The sequence below is a fragment of the Myotis myotis genome, unplaced genomic scaffold, assembly GCF_014108235.1.
Source record: "Myotis myotis isolate mMyoMyo1 unplaced genomic scaffold, mMyoMyo1.p scaffold_m19_p_3, whole genome shotgun sequence".
NCBI classification, from domain to species: Eukaryota; Metazoa; Chordata; class Mammalia; order Chiroptera; family Vespertilionidae; genus Myotis; species Myotis myotis.
In genome coordinates this window covers 14,131,439-14,154,514 of record NW_023416335.1, presented here as the reverse complement: position 1 = coordinate 14,154,514, position 23,076 = coordinate 14,131,439, and the positions used below count along the sequence as shown (strand labels likewise).

The 23,076-nt window shown below is 40.5% G+C and overlaps 1 long non-coding RNA gene across 5 annotated transcripts in view; it reads right to left on the bottom strand.

Moving 5' to 3' along the window:
• The window catches only part of LOC118651317, a 39,834-nt gene that overhangs the window by 13,132 nt on the left and 3,626 nt on the right, over positions 1–23,076 (bottom strand). For 3 of the 5 annotated variants that reach the window (XR_004966181.1, XR_004966182.1, XR_004966180.1), the window contains exons 2-5: positions 21,331–21,500; positions 14,555–14,638; positions 7,990–8,102; positions 6,074–6,167 (exon numbers count right to left, since the gene is read on the bottom strand). This is a non-coding gene — a long non-coding RNA (uncharacterized LOC118651317). Of the gene's footprint in view, positions 1–6,073; positions 6,168–7,989; positions 8,103–14,554; positions 14,639–21,330; positions 21,501–22,232; positions 22,484–23,076 lie in introns of those variants that run through there. The other 2 variants (XR_004966179.1, XR_004966178.1) reach the window with 2 other exon arrangements.

The window sequence follows — 23,076 nt, the reverse complement described above, 5'->3', positions numbered from 1 at the left end:
ATTTTACTTTTGCAAGAAGAAAAAAATAAAGAAAATATATGTCAAAAGTTAAAAATCATGCTTTTAAGTGAAACGAGTTGCCTTTATTAAAATGACACATTTTATGTTTGTGACTCAGGAGAGCCTAAAGGTCTAATTTGGTCTTCCTTTGGGGTCCATCATGATTAACCTACAGCACTATAATGAAAATGGCAATATCTCTATGTAACAGCTACCATGGTGTTTCAGTATAGGGGCCAGGTGAGAAAACAAGCGAATCTAGCATTATAATTACACCACAGAGCAGAATCCTATCTAATAAAAGGCTAATATGAACATCAACCTAACAGCAGAATGACTGGTCACTATGATGCTATGACACGCACTGACCACCAGGGGGCAGATGCTCAACACAGGAGCTGCCCCGTGGTGGCTAGTGTGCTCCCACAGGGGGAGCAGCTCAACCAGAAGCAGGGCTCACAGCTGGCTAGTGCAGCAGCAGTGGTGGGAGCCCTACCTCCATAACAGCGCTAAGGCTGTCTGACTGCCCACTAGGAGCCCCAGACTGTGAGAGGGCACAGGACAGGCTGAGGGACCTCCCCCTCCCCCACAGTGCACGAATCTCGTGCACCGGGCCTCTCGTCTATATATATAAAAGCCTAAGCGACTGGCTGACTGATAGCTAAGATGTGCAATGACCACCAGGGGGCAGACGCTCAATGCACAGGCATGGAAACATGGAACAGACTGATAAATCTCAGAGGGAAGGGAGGAGAGTGGGAAGAGATTAACCAAAGATCTTATGTGAATACTAGAGGCCCGGGGCACGAATTCATGCACCGGTGGGGTCCCTTGGCCTGGTCTGTGGGGATCAGGCCAAAACCAAGCTCTCCGACATCCCCTGAGGGGTCCCAAATTGTAGGAGGGCACAGGCCAGGCTGACGGACCCCACCAGTGCATGAATCCATGCACCAGACCTCTAGTCAATTATAAAAGCCATGTGTGGTTATGAAGTTCTGCTCAGGGGAAGCAATGAGAACTGAATTAGAATCAGGGGTCTAATCTCAAGTTTAGCTCACTTTTAAATATATTTTCTTTAATTCTTTAGGGTACATAATTTAAGAGATGTCTGGCCATAGAAGAAAACAGTCCAACGAAAACCAATATAATGAATATATTTGTTAGAATACATATTGGCAGCCCTTTCTCCCCTTAAAAGAGTCAATCTTTCTTCTTCTTCTTCTTCTTTTTTTTTTTTTTTTTACAAATTTTGGTTTAACAGATGTCAGAATTGCTAGCAAAATCTGGCAGGACTTTGATCTTTTAACAATGAGGCTCATTCTGTACATGGGTGCACATTACAACAATACCCACAACACATTTTCATCTCCATGTAATTATCTCCCTTTAGAACCCTGTTTACTGTTAATATTTGGTCTGGACTAAATAAATGCACTTAATTTTTTATTTTTGTAAAATATATATAACTGAAATTTACAATTTTAACCCTTTTGGGGTATACAGTTGATTGGCATTAACTACATTTATCATGTTGTGCAATCATCACCACCCTCCATTTCTAGAAATTTTCATCTTCTGCCACTGAAACAAGAACTACCCATTCCCCACCCACCCCTAGCAATTGCCATTCTACTTTCTGTCTTTATGAATTTGCCTACTATCAGTACTCCATATAAAAAAAATCCTACAATACTTGTCCTTTTGTGTCTGGCTCATTTTACTTAGCATAATGTCCTCAAGCTTCATCCAGGTGGAGCATATGTCAGAACTTAATTCCTTTTTAGGGCTGAATAATATTCTATTGTATGGAAATGTCCCATTTTGTTTATCCATTCACCTGTTAATGGACACTTGGATTATTTCACCTTTTAGTTATTGTGAACAATGCTATTATGAATATTGGTGTACACATATCTGTGCTACTATGAACATTGGTGTGCTAATATCTTAGTCCCTACAAATTTGATTTTTAACAAAAATCTCATACCTTAACACATACATCATGTGTGATGCGTATTTAAACCTTCTTGAGAGACTTTCCCTTTGACAGGTTAAATCTCCAAAGATGCCTGGCCAGTATGGTTCAGTGGTTGAGTGTCATGAACCAAAAGGTCATGGTTTGATTCCCAGTCAGGGCACATGCCCGGGTTGTGGGCTTGATCCCAAGTAGGGGGTGTGTAGGAGGCAGCTGATCAGTGTTCCTCTCTCATTGGTGCTCCTAACTCTCTAGCCCACTCTGTCTCTCTCTAAAATAAATAATAAAAAAATATTTTAAAAATTTCCAAAGACTTTATAAAGAATTCATACAAATGAAATATGTTTATAATTGTGAAATACAGATAGAAAATAGGCTTAAACCAGGAGAGAGACTTAACACAGAGGAAATGCAGGTGCAGCAGCTTGATGACCAGATATAAATATTAAATACCACAACCTGCATTTCTTCTTTTATAGATAGTTGTCCTAGTTTCCAGGAACTGAACGTAAACTTGGGAGGCTGGGTTAGTTAGAGTGCTCTTAGCGTGATACTTAACTTTAGTGAAGATTATTTTGTTTAATATTTATTTAAACTTCTCAAACTTATTCTGTAGGTTAAAATAAACTGTTCGTTTTCTTACTTGAAAGTGGACTGTGCATTTTTAAATCTATTTATAAATTCACATAGCTGCTATCCCTGGCCCCTAGGAACTTTGAAAGGGATTTTGTTTTGCTTTCAAATATTGTTAGGGTCTGTGTGTGTGTGTGTGTGTGTGTGTGTGTGTGTGTGTGTGTGTGTTTTCCACAACCTGCATGGTTTTCTATAAACACAGCGAGCACATTCACTCGGAAGGTGAGATAAGACAGATAAAACAGATGGTTAGTTGTGCATCAGCCCACATGACACCAAAAGGTGCTGCTAATTTTGAGAACCATGCAGATGAGATGTCAGCGGAGCAAGTATGTAGCTCAAGCAAGCTGTTTAACTGTAAGCCCCTAGCACTACTCCTGCTAGCTATGGGCTGGAACTGTTGCTAGGTAACCATTTTGAAATGGACACCTAGCGGCTATTAACTGCCATCTTCCTTTTCTGTTCTATGATTCCATGAAGGGACTTGCAGTTTCTAAATTCAATGTAACATCAAAAGTCGTGGGGTTGGGGGGGGGGGCGGGGGGGGGAGATATCTTAGCTTAGACTATCAGTGCCTACTAATGGAAATACTTAAAAGAAAAGCAACATGCCTTCTAACATGCCACTCATGAATAACTACTTTCTTAACATTTCCATTGTTTTAGGTCAATGGAATTTACTTCACAAACCAACATGTTAGTGTTCTTATTTTGGGTTGCTTTACATTTTTAAAGATTATACTTTCTGGAATTTCTCCCAAAATTCAGTAAGTGTGTAATTTAGATATAAAGGAAATAAAAGCTAAATTTATACTGTTTAGCTCATTTAAATAAGTCTTTGTGAGGATACAAATTATGCTATTGAATAATTATCATCCCATGGAAAGGCTTAATATTTTTGGGAACAAAAGCCCACATTTTGGGGGGCATATCTCTCATCGGCTAGAATTAGGTGCTTAAGAAAGTTAAGTAACCTCATGGGGGGGCGCATAATTGAAGAATTGGTGGAGGGGTAAAAGGCAGTGAGGAACATATATAAGTAAATTCTGTATTAGTTGGGATTAGATTCATTCATGACAGAAAAGTCAAAATAAGAGTGAGGTAAGCCCGGCCAGTGTTGCTCAGTGGTTGAACAGTGACCTATGAACCAGGATGTCAGGTTTGATTCCCAGTCAGGGCACATTTCTGGGTTGCAGGGTTGATTCCTAGTAGGCCCCTTGCAGGAGGCAGCCAATTGATGATTCTCTCTCATCATAGATGTTTCTATCTCTCTCTTCCTCTTTCTGAAATAAAAGAATTTTATTCTTTTAATAAAAGAGTGGTTAAGGCAGTAGTTTCTTTTTCTTTTCATGCAAATTCAACTGGTGTAGTGGCTTCACAATCATAAGAGGACAGGCAGCTCCACCCACGCAGAGCGTCCTATCTACCCAGCAGGAAGGAGGAAAGTGAGAAGGACACACCCTCTGTTTAAGGACACTTCCTGGAAGTATCACATCTCACCTCCTGCTAGAGCAGTGTCTCTGTGCAGTTTCTTCTGCCTGCAGTCTGACAGACTCCACTCCGTTCCAGTTTAGGTCAACACTTTCCCCAGAGAGGCTGTTTCATGCATTTGTAATTCCCATAGTTTTGTCACATTCTGGGATCCCTCAACCTCCTAAATGGTTTCTAAATTTGTACACATTAGGCTCACTCATTATGCTACAACATTCTATGGGTTTTGTCACATATTGTTTAAAACATCAATAAACTGTATCATTGTGATATTTCTTTAATAAATTATCCTATCTAATAAAAGACAAAGATGCTAATTGACCATACCTTCGCTACACCCATCAGCCAATCAGAGCAATATGCAAATTAGCTGCCAACAAAGATGGTGGCTAATTTGCATACTGCAGGCAAGGCAGGCCAGCGCGAGCCGCCATCCGGGCCCCCATGTGCGGCCCTGGGCGGCAGGGCCCCCGTGTGCCACCTAAGCCCTGCCATCAGCCAGGCCCCCCATGTGCAGCCCTGGGCAGTGGGGATTGGCAGTGCGATCGGCCCGAGGAAGCCCTATTCTTGCAGGAATCTTCCTGCAATGGGCCTCTAGTGTATAATAATAAAAGCATAATATGCTAATTAGACCGGACAGCCGAATGACCTTCCAGATGTCATTCCGGATGTCTTTCCAGATGTAGCCACCAAGGCGGGGTACAAGGCAGAGGAGGTTAGGGGCGATCAGGTAGGCAGGCGAGCAATTAGGGGTGATCAGGCAGGCAGATGAGTGGTTAGGGGTGATCAGGCAGGCAGGCAAGCCAGTGGTTAGAAGCCAGCATCCCAGATTGTGAGAGGGATGTCTGGATGCTGGTTTAGGCCCAATCCCCCGAGGGGTCCCGGATTGCAAGAGTGTGCAGGCCGGGCTGAGGTCCCACCCCCACCCCATGCATGAATTTTGTGCACTGAGCCTCTAGTATTCAATAATTTAGTATGTTAATATATATTTAATAGAAACAACAGCACATAATTTGCTTAGGGTTGCAAGCTGTTAAGTTGCAGAGCTAGGATTCAAACCCTGATGAATGGATCTGCAAAGCCCTCTTTCCTTCTACCTTGCTATTTTCTTTTTTAAGAATCTTAACCTCTGAGTCTTCTCACTTTATAGGAAGAATTTTAGATTTCCTGTGTGGGGTCACTTGCTCTTTCCCATGTATTGGCACAGCACTTCCTAGATATCAGGTCAAGCTTAAAGAGTGGCTCTGAAAGGGTTTTTTTTTTTAGAATTGCCAACTCCGTTGGATGAAAATAGCACATTGACAACTGATTTGATAACCTATAGGGTGTCCCAAAATTCACGCAAGATCTACGACCGGTCGCTATGATGTGCACTGACCACCAGGGGGAAGACAATCAATGCAGGAGCTGCCCCCTGGTGCTCAGTGTGCTCCCACAGCTGGAGCACCGCTCAGCTGACTGACGGTCACCACACACCAGGCTCATGACTGGTGAGCACAGCTGCGGCGGTATGAGCCTCTCCCACAGCACAAGCCTCTCCCGCCTCCATAGCAGCGTGCTACCAAGCAGTGGCAGATGTCAGGCACAGCGGGGCTGGGATGAGCAGGAGCTGTGTGGTGCCCGGCCCCACTTCTACATCCCTCTGTAGACATCGGACTGCTGGTTTTGGCCCCAAGGGGTCCCGGATTGCGAGAGGGAGCAGGCCAGGGTTATGGACCCCATCGGTGCATGAATTCATGCACCAGGCCTCTAGTAGATCAATAAAGGGCACAGACTTGTCAAAGTGGTGGATAGGGCATCACTAATGGTCCACTATACAAGCCCATCCCATCACCCACATTCCTTCCTCCTTGTTGTATTAATAGCTTGGATCAGGCAGCACCTATTTGCAATCTCTGCTACTTTCAGTTGCCCAATAACTAGCTGATACTCCCACCCATCCATCCCTCACCACCTCATTACCCTGCCCTCTCACCTCGAAGTTTACAATGTACTTAATGGGGCTTCTCCCCTTACTTCTGCTGGTGATGGCCGATGGCTGTGGAGGCTAAAGCAAGATGGAACTCATGCTGTGGCAGAGGAAGGAAATGAGCATTATGTCAAAAGGCTGCCATTTGCAGAAGAAAATAACTGACATTTTCATAGAAACTCACAGCTAAAGTTCAAAATCAGATCACTGTTTTTCCCTTCCCTGATCTGCGACTCCAGTGCATTCTATGGTGGAGACCACTGTCTTCTCTAATCGATCCTTCCCTTCTTCCTTGGTAACAGAATTATTGATTGACGCAAGGCTCAGGGCCATCCAGAATACTGTCTTCCAGACTCCCTGGAAAACTACTCTAGTTGATAAATTGCCTCCCACTGGGTACAGGTTAACAACAATTCAGACATTGCTATCCATGTGTATTGAACAATCAAATAAATGAATGGTGGATGGTGGGAGCCAGGTTTCTCACTGTTGGAGCAGGGGGAAGTGGCTAGAGCAGCCGTGGGGAAACTACAGCCCATGGGTCGGATCTGGCCCGTTTGAAATGAATAAAACTAAAAAAAAAAAAAAAGACCGTACCCTTTTATGTAATGATGTTTACTTTGAATTTATATTAGTTCACACAAACACTCCATCCATGCTTTTGTTCCGGCCCTCCGGTCCAGTTTAAGAACCCATTGTGGCCCTCGAGTCAAAAAGTTTGCCCACCCCTGGGCTACAGTGATCCATGTGGTAATGGATTAGAGTTGGAGACATCTGTATGAACTCATGCTTTGCTTAATATGGACACCAATGGTTATATATAAAAATGTTTATGCACATATGTAAATACTGGGTTAGTTCCTTTCTCTTTCAGCTGAGAAGCAAAACCACCCCAAATAACAAGGGACATACCTATCACCCAGATCTTGATTTCTAATAGCACTCTCCAATAAAAGGAACCAGGGTTTCTTAGAGAAATGGCTGATTTCTAGGCCTTGGGCAGGAAAAATGCAAAATAAGGCTGGAGCATTTTATAAATCCAGAAATTAAGGAAGTGCTAAAAAAAAAAATCCACAACAAAGGAGTATGTCAAAGGGACAAGGAACCAACAAAAAGAGTTTCCAGTGACCACAGCTGGGAAAATTTGAGCAAGAAAACAAAGAAGGATTTATTGGATTACTGTATAAGCCAAAGTGTGTTTTTAAAATCCTTAAACTTATACTGATATAAATGACTGAATAGATAAGAACTTCAAATAACCTATGTCGATATCTGCCCTCAAGAAGGTGAGCCACAATTCCCTACTCCTTATGTGTGAGTAGTCCATAGTGACTTCCTTCTAAAGATGGGGAGGGGAAGAGAGGGCAGTCATCCTGTATAATAAAAGGCTTATATGCAAATCGAACCAATGGCAGAACTATCAGTTGCTATGATGAGCACTGACCACCAGGGGGCAGACGCTCAATGCAGGTGCTGCCCCCTGGTGGTCAGTGTGCTCCCACAGGGGGAGTGCCACTCAGCCAGAAGCCAGGCTCATGGCTGGCGAGCTCAGCAGCAGTGGTGGGAGCCTCTCCCGCCTCCACGGCAGCACTAAGGATCCCCCAAGGGCTCCTAGACTGCGAGAGGGCAGAGGCTGGGCTGAGGGGACCCCCCCCCCCCAGTGCACGAATCTCGTGCACTGGGCCTCTACTTGTAAAATAAGTGACAGTAGAGAAATCTGACACTTACTGCTTCAGCCATGCGATCAAGGGTAGCATCAACAATGCTAAGTCATGTTGAGTGTATACATATATCACATCCTTTGACATGATGTGATGAAAATGGTGTTCTATCTCTGTGGTCTTCCTCTCAAGAACACTTAACCCCAGTCTAATGACCAAAACATTAATCAAAACTGAATTAAGGGACTTTCTACAAAATACCTGATGAGTGCTCCTCAACACTGTCAAGTTCATTGAAATGAAAGTCTGAGAACTTGTCACAGTCCCGCAGACCCTTAGAAGACATGATGATTGTAATGTATCCAGGATGGGATCTTGGGATAGAAAAAGGACATTCAGTAAAAACAAAGGAAATATGAATGATACGGATGTTAGTTAATAATAATGCATCAACATCAATACATTATTGTGTCATTACATTGATTGTAACCTATGCTAATAATAGGGGAGACTGAGTATGAGACATATGGGAACTCTACTATCTTTATAATTTTTCTGTAAATCTAGAACTGCTCTAAAATAAACCTTATTTTAAAACAATGCTATATGAAAAGTACTTGGCACTTTGTAAATATTCAGTACATGTGTATTGGCCTGAACTAGTTGTATTATTGGTACAATTTCCCAAACTGAGAGAACAAAATGGCCTCTCTGCCCTGGGAATCTGTATAGGAACTCCTATTGTGGGAATTCTTCCAAATTCCTGTGGAGTTAGTTTCACTCCTGAGAGGGAGTATAGAACATGTTTTCAGAAAGAAAACAGCCTTAAAAATAAAACCAACATCTCGCATCTGGACAAATATAGACTTGCACATCAGAAAGTAGGGAGTGACACATGAGCACAAGCGAATGCTGAAACTGACTCACTTCATAGAAGATAACAGAGATGCCATGAACTGACTGATTAGTCACACCACCCTGCTCTAATTGTGATTACAAAAGCCAAACTGTTTTTATGGGCAACACCCAGTGAGCCAGACTAAACAGGAGGAATTAAGGGGGTTTTTAATAGGAGTGCTAAATGATGACACTAGCCTCTTGCTTCAGAAAACCTACCCCAAAGCAAGCCCAACAGCCTGGAGCAAAGCAGGGTAAATAACTCGGTTTCCAAGAGCTTAAGTAATCAAGTGATTATAAAGCAAGTCCCTGAAGGGAGGCGAGGACTCTGGGAGAACTAGGTTCTGGAAGCAACCAACAAGATGCCAAGGGCGAGACACTGATGCAGGCAGGGTGTCTAGTCCTTGCTTTCCAAGAGCTGAGTTCACGTCTTTTTTCTTGCTGATTTTTTAGAAAAGCATTTCTTTTTCTGTAATTCTTTCCTCATTTGGATCTGTTTTTGTATGTTGCCTTAGTTACCATTCACAATTAAGCAAGCAAGCTAACCGAGGAAGTACTAAGTGTAAAAACTTGATAGAAGACAAATGAAAACCATGCATGGGAGTAACTCTCATAATGGTTTTGTTCTGGAGGGACTGGAATTGTTAAATGTAATATCTAGGGTGATGCAACAGGGTTATTTTACTTTAAGCTGTCGCCATTACAACTTTCAGGCATGAAGAACTAAATTCATTTTCCTGCGAGCGAAAGTGGTGGTGATGAAAGGACATCTCCAAAATAAAAATTGACACATTTTGAGTAACTTTTGTTTATTACGAAGAATTATTTTGGAGGCAGTTCATATCATACAAATGACCACTTTGGTCTTGTATGGCTCATGTAGCATGTCAAAATTTTGATTAATAATCATTATATCTCACAATTGTATAGCTTGTTACTTACATTTTAAGGGGTGTTTCAAACACTTTATCCTAGTTGTTGTCACCTTGACATCTTTTTCACCTTAGCCCAATTTGACTTAAATCTGAGATCTGTAAAACTAGAGCCTTCTACGAAATGACCCCAGGGTGAAGAATACCATAAAATATTAAAACTATTGAAATAGTTTAAAATATCTGGATTTAAAGAGAAATCTAGAAGCCCTTGTATCCACGGTCCTCTGGCTTGGCCTCCTTCCTGGGTTCCATTCCCAGGTCATGTCAGAAGAGGCTCTTCCATCTTGGCTGAACTTTAGAAGCTTCTTCTAAAACTCACAAAACCCAGACAACATCCCAGATAAAATAAATCGGTATCTCAGGGGTGGAATCCAGGTATCAGTACTTGTAAAGTTTCCAGGTGATTCCAAAATGCAGCCAAATTTGAGAACCACAGTCCCAACAGAAGAAGAGACTTTTCAATTAAAAATGAGGTTGTGTGATCCCTCTGGCATACTAAGTTTTGGAGTCATATCATTTCTAGTAATGTTTGAAGAATCATCAGTAAAATTAGACTCTTAAATTCTAATTTTATACACACGACATACAAGGTTTCCCCCTGTGTGTGCAATAGATTTGGGGTGGTTTAATCCATTTAAAAACTAAATGAGGGCCAAGCATTAATGAAACTCTCTGGTAAATTAGTGACACACCATATATTTCAGCTGAGAGAGCAACTTACTCTGTGATTACTGGACACAGATTGAGGAACAAGTTCTTGAGAAAACATTGACAGAACTGAGTCACCTGCTGTCACAACAAACAGACTTCTTACCTGAGAGACTTTCAAATTCAAGAATCTATACTAATAAAAGGATAATATACTAATTAGACCAGTCAACTGGCCATCTTCTGGATATCCAACTTCCTTCCGGATAAAGCCATGGTGGTGGGGACCAAGGCAGAGGCAGTTAGGGGCGATCAGGCAGGCAGGCAGAGAGGTTAGGGCGATCAGGTAGGCAGGTGAGCTGTTAGGAACCAGAGGTCCCTGATTGGAGAGGGTGCAAGCTGGGCTGAGGGACCCACCACCTCCCGGGCATGAATTTCGTGCACCGAGCCTCTAGTAGTAAATACTTTCAAATGAGTTGTAACAAGCGCAAGATATGGATAAACAACTTTGGGGAGACAGTCACTCAAGACCAAATATTTAAAATTCTTCTCTCAATCTATCTCTGACATTGACTCATGCATTTTTCTTTAAGGATTTAGATTTTTGGTGCTTTAGATTTCCCATCTGTAAAATGGACTCTAGGCATCTGCTTCAAGGTGGTATTAAAATTTTATTTAGAATGTACTTTGAAGATGAACTATACATGTAATTAAATTCCATCAACGTTCCCATAGAGGTTGCTGACGATATGACTGAGTTCATTGTTCTAGCTAGAAGTTTAACTCTCTTTAGCCATATGTTCATGTTCAGCTCTTTGTCTATTCATTGATTCAACAGATATTCAATTGTGATCTACCATGTGTCAATGTGTAGTGGTGAAAACAAATTCCTTGTCCTCATGAATTTACAATCTTGTGTGGGAAACAGACAACATCAAACAGTTTGGATGAGGAAACTAAATTCAATTCGTGTTAACTTTGTGTTAGTATTTAGGCAGATTCTATGACAATGCGATATAATTTTTTTTTAATCCAGCGAAGTTGCATAGTAAGAAAAAAGTGACTCCTAAATAATAATGACACTGCAATGAGACTCCAAATGCATAGTTTATATTTTCTTTATGATCTCAAACAAGACACTAGATTTATTAAGCTGAAAGATCGTTCAAAAGAACACGGTGAATGCCTTCTATAACTTGACATCTTACAGACTATTGCACTGAACAAGGAAAACATTGAGATGTTTACAATCAAAATAATAAAAATGATTTAAAAATATTGGATATTTCAGGCAAACCAAAAACTATAAATAATAATATAATGGATAATGCATTTTGATTAAAAAAATAACCCACAATCTATATTTTGATTTCATTTAACAGGTTAACAGCAATACATGCTTATAGCTTTGCTTTTTTTCTTTCTCTTTTTAAATTTAATCAACATACAGCCAAAATTGTTTCATATATACCTAATGACAGATATATCATTATGCTTATAACTACTTCATATGTATCGCTAAAAAGATAAAGATAGTCTTAAAATAAAGAACAATACTTTCTTTATCCAATCAGTGTTCAAATTTCTCTATAGTCTCATAATTTTTTAATAAAGCAGATTTTCAAAAATTGTGGTAAAAATATGCATAACATAAAATTTACCATTTTAACCATTTTCAAGTGTGCAGTTCAGTGGCATTAGTACATTTACATTGTTGTACAACTATCACATCATTCACCTCCTGAATTTTTTCATTTTCCCAATCTGAAACTTTATACCCATTAAACAATTCCTAATTCCTCCCCTTTTCCTTCAGAGTAAGTATGACAATCACCATTCGACGTTCTGTCTTATGAATTTGGCTACTCCAGGTACCGTATATAAACTGAATCATGTAATATCTCTCTTTTTGCGACTGGGCTTATTTCACTAGCATAACGTCTTCAAGGTTTATCCATGTTGTAGCATCTATCAGGACTTCATTTCTTTTTAAGGCCAAATAATATTTCACTGTATGTATATACCACATTTTGTTTATCCAGTTGTCTCATACTTCTTTTTAACTGTTTTATTTCAGTCTTTGTTTGAAAATCCACTTTATTCTTTGGAAGCAAAGCTGCACATAAAATATGTGGTAGTGGTATTTTTCAAAATTCAAAGAGATGAGAAATCTAAGAATCAAATTACAGAATTTAAACCCTTTTTGAGACCTTTATAGAGCTCTAACAATCCAGAGTTAAATACTTTAAAAATAAAAGCAGACTGTTCTTCACAGTTATGGGGCCAGGCTGTTCTTTGTGTCGTGGATGTGATGTCTGTCAAATGGTGAGACATCACTGCTGAGAGCCCAGGACCACGAATGTGGGCTCCAGGTGCCCAGCTTGTCTGGTTGGGAAAGAGGACCGTGGTCTGGAGTGTTGACTCAGTGCCCCTGGCAGACACTGCTAGTGTTCATTCCCAGACAGAATTTCCCATTATACCTGAAGTCAGCTTACGGGGCAATAAGATGCTGTGTGTCATCATTAAGTCACTTCTAATGCAGTCTCTTGAAAGAGTAGGCAAATTTCAGAGAGACTGGTGTGAACAGACAATTTGATTATGGATGTCAAACAGGAAATGAAAATCTGAAGAATCTGAATTTATTACGGTTAATTATATATTGACTAGACTAGGTACAAAATTCGCACATGGGGGGCGGGGGTCCCTTAGCCTGGCCTGCACCCTCTCACAATCTGGGACCCCTGGCTCCTAACCGCTGGCCTGCCTGCCTGCCTGCCTGATTGCCCCTAACCACTCTGCCTGCCTGCTTGATTGCCCCTAACCACTCTACCTGCCTGCCTGATAGCACCTAACTGCTCGCCTGCCTGCTTGATCGCCCTTAACTGCCTTTGCCTCAGCCCCTTCTATGGCAGCTTCGTCCAGAAGGATGTCCGGAATGACGTCTGGTAGGTTGTTTGGCTTTCGGGTCTAATTAGCATATTACACTTTTATTATTATGGATGGGGTTGGGGTCTTGGAATTATAGTTCTATGACTTCCCCCAATTTCTTTTCTACCTACTCTTTAAAAACAAAGTCAGGATCAGGATCATATAGTGATAACACTGTAAAAAATCAATCTTAACATATATTCATTTTAAGATATTTTAATTAGACCAACTAAACTAGTAAATTGTTTCAAATTTCACATAATGGCAAGATTTCCATCATTGACATCATATATACTAGATCAGTGATTTTCAACCTGTGGGCGTGGCAGGCACACTGGTGTGCTACAAGAATTTTAAAACATGCAATTCCTGACTATTTATTCATGGGCACTGACCTCTTCTCCCTTAGATTGTCAAATAAAAAAATGACAACAGTCAACACAACAATAGCCATCTGGTGTGGTGGAATCAAAATTATACCTATGTTTTGTCAGATGGACAAAAAGTATGTTTTTTGTTGTGCTGCAGAATTTTAATAATTAGTTTACAGGTGCCATGAGATAGAAAAGGTTGAAATCGCTGCATTAGATGGTTAATTACTTTACTAAGTTTTCTGCATTTTGTAGCTCTTGTGTATATTTACATACACAAATCCTTGCTGTGGAAAAACTCCTTGTAGATGAGAAAGGAAATAATAATATTTACTTCACCTGGGAATCTGACCTCAACAACTTGAAGTTTGAGTAAACCTAACATGGTATAAAATAAAGTCTTTTAATAAGGTAAAAAAACACTACCAAAATATACATAAATGGAGAACTGAAGAATATTAATGTTGATTGATATTTAAACATTATATAATTCACTGGGTCATCATTTCCTTGGATTCATGAATTAAGAACCTGATGAAAGCTATGGCTCTTCCCTCTACAAAAATGTATATAATTTTGCTTATAATTTCACATGTTCTTGAACCCTCTGATGCCCATTGTCGGACTCCAAATTAAGCATCAGATATAATTCATCTACTTCCTTTTATGGTTGATGGAACTGAGAATCATGGTGGCTATGAAACGTGCCCACAGCTACCATGTGAGGTAGGTAGAGAGTTCACTCTAATTGCAAAGTGATTTTTACTACCACTTGGTTATGAAACTTCTAAATAAGAGCTTACCTAACTTAGATGACTAATGTGAGAGGCCCCATTGACCTAAATGTCTCTCTCTACCGAGCCTCTCACAGTGCCTTCAATTCTCACATGTGAGCTCTTCTGGTAGCATATTTGTGTTAATGTGAACAAAACATTAAGCACCGGCCTCCATTCAAATGCCAGGAGAAGGCCAACTAGAGGATGATATGGGTCACTAGCCCAGATTCTTTCTCTGGGAATTCTCCTTTGGGATTCTGGGTCTCCTTACCTGCCGTTGACCTTGATGCCTTCATGCATTTGCCTACTTTTCCCACATCAGCTCAGTGGAACAAGGAGGTGGAATTAGAGAGATCTGGTGTAAAAGAAAAAGGGGGATGGGGCAGAAAACTCTCCTTAGCAAGATTAAAGTTAAGCAAAGGCAGCATTTTCAGAAATTCATCTGGTTCAAATATTTTTGCAGCTAGAAGTCAGAGTTCTGGAAATGTTTTATATTGTAATACTAGGCAACCATATTCTCAACATTGTTGGAATGTATTTAGAAGTCTCCAGTTTTATAAGTCTCATGCAATTAACTTGGAGAAACTTGCACATGTTGGATAAGAGCTGTGTCTAAGGCCAAGAAGGAAGCTTAGACTGATATTCCGGGAAAAATGGGATTTCCTTTTGAACATACTTGCGCTCAAACAAATCAGAAATTGAAATACAGAAATACTAGTATATTAAATATAACTAAATATAACAAGTGCTTTTTGTGATTGCTTGAACAAAGATGTATTTGTCTGCATGACTTTCTTTTGAAATATGATTTATTCTAATGATAAAGATGACACCTATTATAGAAAAAAAATTGTAATTTGACTAAGCAGCGATAAAAACCACTGACAATTTGATGCATGTATTTTCAGGTTTTTTTTCAATGAATGTACATTTAAACATACACACATACATACATATCCCAATGTATGTATCTATTTACATCAGAAGCTAAAGAAAATGATGGTGAAGTCATTTTTCCCCACCAAATATCTTTCTAGATGGAGCTCTATTTCTTTAAAACAATTCCCAGGATAAACATTTCTTCAGGATTTTCCTGCTTCTTATTAAATGCTCTACACAGAGTTGTACCAACACATTCTGCTCTAATACCTGGGAGTGCCCCCTTTTCCTTATTCTCCTATTAATATTCTATGTTTAATTTTTTTCTTTTCATTGTATCTGTATTGGATGATGGATGCTAACTAAACATTTTGCAACCATCATATATATATATATATATATATATATGTCAAACCATTACACTGGACACCTGAAATTTAAATAGAGATGTATGTCAATTATATTTCAATATAACTAGGAGAAATAAAGCTTAGTAGCTATATAAAAAAATCGATGCCACCTTGGTCAGCGTGACTCAGTTGGTTGAGCATCATCCCATGCACCAAAAGGTAATGGGTTTGATTCCCTGTCAGGGCACATATCCAGGTGTGGTTCAATCATGGGTAGCATATCACACTGATGTTTCTCTTTCTCTCTCTCTCCCTTCCTCTCTCTATAAATCACTTTTTAAAAAAAGAATGAAAGTTTTTAAAAATCTACTTTAACTTGATGGGCTAAATATGGTATCCTACGTTAAAGTCATTACTTTGATTACTTTTGAGATGAGACTATTTTGTATATATTTATTATCTCTCTCTATTTCTTCTACTATAAATTGTTTTCCATGCATGCTTTTTAAAAATTGTGGTACTTATCATTTGCAAGCTGATTTATAAAAATTCCTTATATAACTTAAGTATAAACCCTATGTTTTAGGAATTGAAAATATTTCCGCCATTATTTTCTTTAGCTTCTGATGGCACTTTCTCCCCTTAATGTATCATGAAATGTTACTTGTGCCTCCATTAGATTTGAGCTGAACTGCTTGCAATGGGGCAGGCCTCATCACATTTATCTGGTGGGGCAAATAGAGGGGACACCTATGGAGGGTTTGGGGTGTTAAAGCTGAAATTCTGGAGTTGAAGTTCTCTGCACCTCTGGTTTCTCCCAGATATCCCCATTCTAATCACTGAAATGATACATTTTCTCAACAAACACACCAATTTTCATTTCAAAAATGGCTACAATACAGAAGCTGGTTGTATTTATTTGTGTCTTTTAGATGCCTCTTGGACTAACTTGGAGCAGTCTCAGGTGGGTGGCTATAGTCAGAAAGGCTTCTGGAACATAACCGTATTTTTTTTTTATTCCTCACCTGAGAATATGTTTTTATTGATTTTAGAAAGAGAGCAAGAAACATCAATGTGAGAGAGAAACACTGATACATTGCCTCCTATACTGGGGGTTGAACCAGCAACTTAGGTATGTGCCCTGACCAGGAATGGAACCTGGTGTATGGGACAATGTTCTAAACAACTCAGCCACCGGGCCAGGGCCATAATTGTACTCTTACTCTCCTTTTCTGTCTATTTTTAGCTGGGCAACCTTGGCCTGAAGCTTCTCTTTTTCTTGATCTTATTGCATTTCCTTGAGGCTGCAAAAACTGAACATACTTTAACATATGTATGTTCTTTGCTTCCAGGACTCCCCACTTCTCGCCTCATCTACTATGACATAACCATTTTTCTTTGATGGTCTGTAACTTGCAAACTTGCTTCCATAGAATTTCTATGCTAAGATTCTTTTGGTTTCAAAGAAGAGAAACCAACTCAAGGGTGCTCTAGCAAAAGCAGAGGATTTATTACAAGTCTTTGGGGCAGAAAATGTAGCTAAGACTCAAGGATACTAGGCAAGAAACCAAAATGTTGGAAATCCAAGAAATATGCTCTCACGCTCATATCTGCTATCATGTCATATCCGCCTTTTCCTTTCTTGGTGGATTGGATTTCCTCTGCTCCCAAGTCCCTGTGATGGTCTAGGGATAGCTGCTCATGGTCTCCAATTTAACGTAGAAAGACCGACTTTCCTACTCTCAGTCCTGAAGGGTAGCAGGACGTGCCATTGCAGAATACGCCATGTTGGCATAGGATTATGTTGAGCCTGAAGGCTATTGAGAAGAAGCAGATATAAGAAAAGTACACTGCCTTCCCCTTATATGCCTAAAAGCAGACATATATTTTCAAAGGTCTCCCTACTTCCTTCTCTACCAGGAAAGACAAAATTTAATCCCTGGAGGCAACTTTAGACCCTTAACAAAGGCAGTAATTTATGTGCAAAACCCTCCACTACGCCCCAAAACAGGCCTCCCCCACACTTTCTTATGGTGTCAGTTGAAATTGCCCTATGAGCCAGCGTTCTAATTACTCATTTCCCCCTGATTATCTCCATGTATACTTGAGGTATGCATGATAATAAACTTCTGTTTGTTTTTCTCTTATAAATCTGTCTTTTATTACAGGAGTCTTAGCCAAGAAGTCAGAAGTTTAGAGGGAGATTTTTCTTTCCCTACAATCCTAAATCTAAAATTCTAAGATAGGAACTTTGGTCCAGTTTTAATGAGGTGCCTACCTTGGGCACTGAGAGTAGGAGTGTGAGGTCACATTGTCCACATGGCTGTGGGAACCCACTGCTCGGTAGACAGGGGGCAGCCAAAGGGACTGCTGTGAATTTACACAGATACAAAAAGTACGCATCACATTAACTGTATTTTTAAAGATCCTCCCCTATAACTTCTAGCATAGATGTAATGTTACATGCCAGGAAATTTAAAAATAAATGAAAACCATCCATTTCAGGAATATCATCTGCAAGAAAGTAACCACTGACATTTAAGAAAAAACCTGAGAATTTGGTCCTAGTTAATTCTGTTGTTTTGCAGAGACAATGCCTCTGACACAACAATGACAAGCGGGAGTGGTAGGTGACTATGCCCAGTGTCGCGTGGAACCTGAAGAGTAGCTGAATGCCACCCAGAATACGACTGTAGGAGTTCAGGACGAGCCACTTCAAAACATGCTGCTTGGGCATATTGATTTCTCTGAGCTGTAAGCACTTAAGAAACAGCAGATGCAGGGAGAGGCTTTCTCTCAGCTCCCTCATCTGCCTCAAGATCTTCCAAAAGGAACTGGGTTGTCACAGATCCCTCCTCAGGAGTGTCATCAACAAGGGAGGACTGACCCATGCCAGGAGAAGAGGCTAGAAATGGCCATCACACCCAGACACACCTGTCACACAGGATCATACCGCCCATCTGTTCTGCTCAGGGCCCATTCATCTCTCCTGAAAATCTTTACCCTCCCACAAGAGGCCTACATCTCTCTCCGCTGTCCTAGTAGCATGGTATTTCACCTGATTCTAAGTCACCCCCGGGAGCTAGTCACTTATCCCTGGGTCTCTCCCATGTGTACATGCGTTATACATGTTAATAAACTTCTGTTTGTGTTTCTCTTGTTGATCTGTCCTTCATTACAGAGGTCTTAGCCAAGAATTCAGAAGGGTAGAGGGAAAAATATTTTTTTCTCTCCTACAAACCTAAACTTCTAGTATAAGGCTCCTATAATTTCTCCAGTTTACTTTGGGAAATATTTTCACTTAATTTGTACATCACGTTAAACTTATTTTTATTTTTTTTAAAAAAATGTATTTTAAAAGCCAAAGGAAGGGAAAAGTAATACATTCAATATTCTGTACTTAGAACAAAACCCAAACTCCTAATATATAAACTTAATATTCTTAGCTTTGAAAATGTAGTGTTAATAAAATTGTTTTCAAGAACAACCACACCCTCGGAACAATGTTACCTTGCAGAGGAAGGGAAGGGCTTCCTCAAATTGTTTTTACACCTGAAGAGCCACTGTAGTTAGGGAACAAAGGAACAAAGCTGAGGGGTCACTGGCGACGTCATCAGGACGTCCATTCAACCTGCTCTGACAATTCTGAACTAGGCAGTATCTAATTTAGGAGAGGGCCATAGCTTTTGAGACGGCCTTAATATCAGATGAATGCTTTACTTTTACACCTTGATGATGAGAACAGAGATAGAAGCTTTCCCAAGTAGTCTCGTATTCAGCTATCCTGCACAGGCCTTCTATAAATATTAGATGAATTTATAATGAAGTTATGACCAACCGTGATTCTTATATAACAGCTCACCATAAACCCTTATTATCTCACTATTTCGTAGGATGTAGAGTAGGTAGGGGATCAGGTTTTATTGTTCTATTCTACAGAATTTTAAGCAGAAAGTTTTCTTTTTTGGGTACAAGAGTAATAAATATCATGAATAACATCCACGGTAACTTTGCCTTTCCTGTCTTTTAATAACTACAATACTAATCAAAATTATAGTTCTTCGGGAAGACCTCACATTTTTTATCTTACGCTCTGCTTCATGATGTGTGTTATATGACGCCACCAAAGACTTGGTTTTTATTTTACAAATGCCTCAAGATTTTGTTTTTGTTTTTAAATATATTTTATTGATTTTTTACAGAGAGGAAGGAAGGGGGATAGAGAGTTAGAAACATCAATGAGAAAGAAACATCACATTGATCAGCTGCCTCCTGCACACCCCCTACTGGGGATGTGCCCGCAACCGAGGTGCATGCCTTTGATCGGAATTGAACCCGGGACCCGTCAGTCCATAGGCCGATGCTCTAGCCAGTGAGCCAAACCGGTCAGGGCTTGTTTTTATTTTTGAAAGAAGGATACAATATCATTGTCTCATTCATTTAAAAGCTAACAGTTGTGGATGAAAGGGGCCACATGCTAACCTGGTAAGCTCAGGGAAGGCTTGCACGGCAGTCTTTCAAACTCAAAGACCTGGCATGGTCTGAAACTAAAAACTTTAACTAAAAGCACTTATGGTGGGTAGTCACCTCCTACGCCTGTATCTTCCCTGACAAGGTCAACCTTTACTTTAACTTATTGTCTTTTTGCATCTACGATAACAAAAAGTATCATTGAAATGTCAAGGTAACTTGAAACTTCCCTTTTTCCGGACCCCTCAGGACACAACCAAATGCCCTGGGTGCCAGGGCAGATACCACAGATTCCTTCATTGTTACTGTTGTTATGAAAATCATTGACTGTTAACTATCCTGCACCCAGCTACGTATGCGTCTGTCATTTTACTCTTTACCCAATCCCAGAGGATTCCCTGCTTTGCTTTTTCCCGCCCCTCTATTCTATCACCAATGAGTTTCATGTAACCCACTGATGTCTCCTCCTTTGATTGCAATGTTTAAAAATAGATGAAAGCCCTAACTGATTTGGCTCAGTGGATAGAGCATTGGCCTGCGGACTGAAGGGTCCCAGGTTCGATTCCAGTGAAAGGCCTGTACCTTGGTTGTGAGCACATCCCCAGTAGGGGGTGTGCAAGAGGCAGCTGATCCATGTTTCTAACTCACTATCCCTCTCCCTTCCTCTCGGTAAAGAAATCAAGAAAATATATTTTTTAAAAAAATAGATGAAAGCCGCCATTCTCTGGAGCATTATTCCAAACCCAGCAATTGTCAAGAGTTTGGTTAAAATAAACTCACAAACATTCTTTATCGGTTTGAATGTTTTTACGTTAACACAGTTGCCTAAATCGGTTGTCAAAAATGGAAAATATTTTTCAAAACTGCAGGCAGAAGGAAGGTCTTAAACCATATGTCTCACTGTCACCAAATCTCGTGAGCAAACCTTCCATTTCAGACGAGGGCCCCCTTGCACATTGCCCATGCCACCCATGGAGGGTGAGACCATCTGGGCAAGCTCACCATGCCATGGAGCGGCCAGGTGTGCCAGAGTGGCACCTGTCCTCTTTCACGAAGACACATATGGTGGCTCCCTGTGCATGGCTCATCTCCAGCGTGAGGCACCAAGGGGAGGGAGGGCATCATCTCTGCTCCCAATGCTCCCCCTTCCCTCCTGAACCTGCTCCATCTCAGAGTGCCAAGTGTGCTATAGTTAGCGTCATGTGTCATAACTATTTCACAGATGTTTCTCATTGATCTTTCACTGGAATGTTTTCTCTCTCTTTCTCAGGAGAAAAATGTTTGCAATAGGATTGGGGTTGCGAATGGTCGAGGGTAAGGTGGGGGGCAAAGGGACACTGTTACTTACAGACCCCCAGGGCACATTCTGGAATTCTTGGTGACATTGCTGCCAATCCTTGGGCCTTCAGTAAATGGCCTGGATCCTGCGTAGCTTCAGCTGCGAGTCCTTCCAACGGATGCTAAAAATACACTGCAGTTTATTTTCCTCAGTAGGGAGCATATGTGTTCCCACTTGACCTGGAAACACAAAGAGAGCCAATGTTAAATCGAATGCTGCCCAGTCCAAGATAAATTTGTTTTCTGTAGTGCAGGGGAAAGAAAAAACAACAGACATTGGGACAGTGTTGCCTTTGCTCTCAGGGGGAGTCAGTGTCTTGAACACATTTTTTACGCTCCCTGTTGGTAGTTAAGTGACACTCTCAGACTTCTTAGCCAGTGCTGATATGAACTGGCTCTCATTCAAATCAGACGGTGAGTCCAAGGCAGATTTATTATATTTTGGGAAAGAAGAGTGAGGGAAGCTTTCTTTCTCCTTTTTATTTATTTATTTATTTATTTTTTTTTAAATCTTTTTAAAAGGCAGAATCTAAAATGCCCTCTAATTGAAGGACAGATTTTTATGGACACTTGTACTTATCCCTTTTTCCTTCAAATAAGCAAACAAAGAAGCAAATCAAACAATTTATCAACAAATGGCAGAGAAATTCTGTTTTAATCACAGATGTTAAACCTAGTTCTTGTGTTTGGGGCTGTTTAATCTTTGGGTGGCCCAATGTTCTTCATACATATTATAAGAGCAGAGTTCACTTTAACTGTAGATGGGTGTCTTCCCTGCTTTCAGCTGGTACCACTTTTCTACAGCTTAAAATACTCAGTTGGCTGACAATGAACTTAGACCCATTCCTCTCCACCCCCCACCACACCTCCAGGAAACAGCACAGTGATTAAAACAGGAGGTTTGGACTTCACCTTGTTGTGAGCCTGGATTCTGCCATTCAGTAGCTCCGTTTCCATTTTTCTCCGTTTGTAAAACGGGATAATAATGGGACCTGCTATTCAAGGCTGTTGTGCAGGTTAAAGGAAACACTGCACGAAGAGCATACAGAACAGAGCCTGAGTTCACAGGAAGCCTTCATGCATGTTAGCTATTATTGCTGGTGATTATTCTTAGATAGCTCAGCCATCCCAATATCCAGAGTTTAGAGGACATGACCTTGAAGATCCCTGTGGTTAAACTGCTCTCTGTCAAATTTGGCTTTATTTTTATTTCTAATCCTCTTCTTCGGAACAGGCCTAAAACCTTTTAAATCAGTGGTTCTCAACCTTCCTAATGCCGCGACCCTTTAATACAGTTCCTCATGTTGTGGTGACCCCCAATTTCATTGTTACAAATTGAACATAATTAAAAGCATAGTGATTAATCACAAAAGCAATATGTAATTATATCTGTGTTTTCCGATGGTCTTAGGTGACCTCTGTGGGGTCGCGACCCACAGGTTGAGAACCGCTGTTTTAGAGGGACGTGCCTTCCTCCTCCTCTTCCTACCTTTCCCTTGATTTCCTACACGTTCATCTAACAAAATCAAAACAAAAAAGGTTAAAATCAAGGAGTTGAGAAAGTTTCCAAGGGAAGTTACTTAACATTTTCAATGATGGGAGGTCAAGGAAGGAAGAAGCGTGAGTGAACCTTCTAGAGAGAAATGTGCTGGCTACTGGGGATAGAAGCCAGATTACTGGGTCCAAGAAGGGAACCAGTGGAGACAACCAGACTGGCCCCAGACCACTTATGTAAGATATTTGACAGAGAAATGAA